A 4,373-nucleotide genomic window follows, 5' to 3' on the forward strand; every position below is an offset into this window, starting at 1 on the left:
AAAATGACTTCCAAACACTTTAATATCAAAAGGAATCCTCTGTCAATAATTAGGATATCCAGTGTGCAGTAGTTGTTGTTTCTGGCTGTGTACCTGTAAGCTGGAACCAACCCATAGCTGACTGTCTAGCAGGTTGTCAGAGGCTGTAAATCGCATAAGAATAAACTGTCCGTCTTTCTCCTATAGAGCACCAGGTGAATTCGAACCAGGTCCTTTTGCATTCGTGGCATAATTTCTTACTGCTGAGTCACCAAGCTCCTTCTGTAGTAGTTGTTGTTATGTGCCTTCAAGTAGCCTGAGACTCATAGTGATCCTATGTACAATAGCTCTGAACTGTACCCTCTCCTGGCTCACTCTCACTGTCTCCAATAGACCTACCCCTATTACAGCAGTTACTGTGTCAGTCTGTCTCATCTGGGGTCTTTCTCTTCTGCCCTCTCCCTCCACCCTTCCAAGAATGATATCCTTCCCCGGGGACTTAGTCTGTCCTGGCAAAAGTGTGTGAGATAGAGCTTTCTAATCCTTACCTCTGAGAAGCAGCCTGGTTTTACCCTCTCCAGGATAAACCTATTTCTTCTCTTGGCAGTCCACGATACATTCAGTGTTTTTCTCCAACGCCACAACTCAAAAGCATCAATTCTTCCTCTGTATCTTTAGTCACTGTCTAGCTCTCTGATGTATAGATAATAATTGCAAATATCATGGTCTGAATCAGGCACACCTTAGTCTCCAGACTGACATTGTTGCTTTTTAACACTTAGAGATCTCTGATAGCACCTTTCCCCAGAGCAATTTGTCTTTTGACGGAATGTTGACTGTGGAGCTGAGCAAGATGAAATTGTTAACAACCCCTTCTCCATCTATCATGGTGCTTCAAATTGGCCCAGTGGTGAGAATCTTTGTCTTCTTGATGTTGAGATTCAAACCGTATTGAAGAATAGTTTTTGACCTTATGCAGCAAATGCTTCAAGTTCTCCTCAGTTTTTCTGCAAGGTTGTATCATCTGCATAACATGGGTTGTTAATGAGTCTTCCTGCAATCTAGATACCACATTCTTCCTCATAAAGTCCAGCCTCCCAAATGATCTGTTCTGCATATAAGTTAAAAAGGTATGGAGACAGAATACATGAACTCCTCACGCATTCCTTTCCTGATCTTGAGGCATGCTGTGTTTCTTAGCTCTGTTCCGATGACTTCCTGGTCCAAGTATAGGTTTTACATGAGCACAATCAAGTGTTCTGGTAGTGGTTGTTGTTATTATTGTTAGGTTCCACAGAGTAAAGTACAACTCATAGCAACCCTCTGAACAGAAGATCTGAGACCTATTCTCTCCTGTCCCATGCTCCTCATCTCTGACACATTTGAATCCATTGTTGTAGTCACTGTGTCAATCCATCTAGTTGAGGTTCTTCCTCTCTTTCATCATCCCTCCACCTTTCCAAGCACGACATCCCTTTCAGAGGAATAGCCCCTTTTACTGGACAATGAATCAAGATGACAGAAGAAGAATCAAAGAACTGTGATTTTGGAGAAGAGTCCCATGAACTGCCAAAAGAACAAGAAAATATGTCTTGGAGAAGGTGAAGGCAGAGTGATTCTTGGGGTCAAAGACGATGGTGCTTCATCTCACATACTTTGGACATATTGCTGCAGTAATTAGAGCTGCTAAATTCACCGATAGGTAAAGCACTTTAGGGGGGAAATGGAGTGGGTAGGCAGCTTTTCCTCCACAGATTCTACTTCCACAAATCCTGGGCCCCCTGCCCCGTAGCAGAGTGGCCAGCAGCATTTTTGTGCCTCTTAAGGGAGTTTGAGGTAGGGGCATGGTTGGAGGTGGATGTGAAAGCTGTGGGTCCTGCTTCCTTGATACCAACCATCCTGATCTGGCTTTGGTGTCTCTCTGTCTTGTAGAGGGAACTCTGGTGACCTAGGGGTAAGGAGTTGAGCTAGCAACCTTAAAGCAGCAGTTCAAATTCACCACAGGAGAAGGATGGACAATCTCTTCCAATGTGATTTACAGCCTGTGAAGACCCATTGGAGGGTCCTACTACCTGGAGGGCACACAACAACTGCCTTGTAGGCAAGCTGATGTCTCTCTGCGGGCTGTTTCTCAGGTTCTTGATCTCACCATGGGGGATGTCTAAGCATCTGTATGGATAGAACCTTGAACAGCTGTAGGAACATTGTCCAGTCTCTTTCTGCCAAAGCCTGAGGTTGTTTTACCCACACCGAGCCCTTGGTAAGCTCCTGGGTGAGGTTTCTTTAAAGGTTTCCAGTTGGCTTGGCTGTTGTTGTGTGCCAGTGGGTAGAACTGATCCATTGCTGACTCTCCAGAGGGTTTTCAGAGGCCACAGGTCATAAGGAAGGAGACTGTCCATCTTTCTCCCATGAAGAAGGAACTTGGTAGTGTTGTTCCTGGCCACTAAGCCACCAGAGTGCCTCTCCTAGGATACTGGCATATATGTGGCGTGAGTGTCAGCGGAGCAGAGGGTACTGCGAGGCCATGGAGGACAAAGCTCAGGGATGGTAAAGGCAGACGGAGCCAAGGAGACAGTGGGTATAGGCCTTCTGAAAGTAATGGGAAGACAGGCTGTGTAGGCTGAAATTAGGGTGAGGTGAGGCAGGTACTCCTCTCTGCGTGGATTGGAAGGGCCTGCCATAAAAGCTGGTGATCAAGATAAACACTTAATGCAGCTTTTATTAAAAATACATAAACTGTGCATGTGGGGCACACAACTTTTTTTGTGACATAGTTTGTAGGAAATTTTGAGCCGCAACTCAGATCTCTCTGGCCAAGCTCTCTGGTCATTTGAATTCATCAGTTGCTTTGTGGAATAAAGAAGGGCAATCTCTTCCCATGCAATTTACAGTCTCTGAGAACCAGCTGGAGGGTTAGCTCTGAATCATTCATTCTGAGTCCTCGATCATGAGTTGTTGGTGAAGTTCCAGTTCTGCACCACAGGGCGCTGGCCATCAGCAAAGGCACCACCAGGTGATGGTGGACAGATTGGACACTGGAGCAATTTGCTTGCTGAAGGGCATGCTCAGCCCCCAGCAAAGGACTTCCTTGGGAAATAGCTTTTGGGCTGAGCCCTCGAGAGGGAGGTGATGAACTCAAATCAAGGCCTATGGTGTATAAACAGAGGAAAGATAACAACAGCACATATGTAAATCAGAAATACCTCAAATAAAGACTTCTCTCTGGTGGCTTACTGGTTAGAAGCTATGCTTCAATCCTAAAGGCTCATGGTTTGAATCAACTGACAACTCTGTGGGAGATGGAAGAGCAATCTCTTTCCATGCAATATAAAGCCTCTGAAAACCCACTGTGGATCAGTTCTGACTGGAGGACACAAAACTACAACTTAATGCTTGAAGTCGGAACTGACTCACTGCTAACCCTCTAGCGGGTTTTCAGAAGCTGTATATCCCATGGAAGGAGTTTGTCCATCTTTCTTCTGCAGGACAACTGGTGGGTGCAACTCCTCACCCCCAGGCCACCAGAGTTAAAGCAGTGTTTAAGGAAAGATAGTGGAGATTATCTTGGAGGAAGTACAAATTCCTCACATGACTTATTAGGCACATTGCCAGGAGGGCCCAGTCCTTGGAAGAAGACACCATGCTGGGAAAAGTAAAAGGGTCAGAGAAAGGAGGAGCGAGACCCTCATGAAGATGGCCTGAACAGTGATTGTCACAGAGGCCTTGAGTGAATCAGAGATGATGAGGATGGCACAGGAAGGGCCTAGGTGTAGGCCTGTTCCCTGTGAGATGTAATCCCCTCGATGGCACCTAACAACAACCATGATAGTCCTCTTGGCGGCTGACCTCTGCTAACCAGCCACACGTGAATCTCCCAGCCTCCATCTATCTGCTCCAGTGACCACTGTTGCTGTTTTATTGTGTGCCGTTGAGTAGGAACCAACCCGTAATGGACCTCCAGCGGGTTTTCAGACGCAGTTTTCCACACGGGAGGAGATTGCTCATCCTCTCGCAGAGCAGCTGGTGGATTTGAACCATGTGCCTTCAGAATTGCAGCGCAGCTTCTTATTACTAGGCCACCCGTGCAACCTAGGACTTCTTATCGACCAGGTCCTCTCACAGGGTTACCGTGCATCTGGGTCAACTCCAGTGCCCACAGCAGTGCTGAGAAGGCTGCAGTCTAGAACCACTGGTGTAGGGACTGTAGAATTTCTAGCGAAGGGTGACACACGTCCAGGGTGGTTTCTCATACAGGGGCAGGATCAGAGGGCTAAGGTGGGCGCAGGGTCCAAGTAGGGAGAACAGTATCTCCACTAGGACAGATCGACAGTCCACAGTTTCCCAGGGGCCGTAGCCCCTCGGCTGGCACTAGGGTCTGGTCCCCAGGCCGAGCC

Source organism: Elephantulus edwardii, unplaced genomic scaffold, assembly GCF_000299155.1.
Source record: "Elephantulus edwardii isolate Elephantulus edwardi_28Jun2011 unplaced genomic scaffold, EleEdw1.0 scaffold00283, whole genome shotgun sequence".
NCBI lineage: Eukaryota > Metazoa > Chordata > Mammalia > Macroscelidea > Macroscelididae > Elephantulus > Elephantulus edwardii.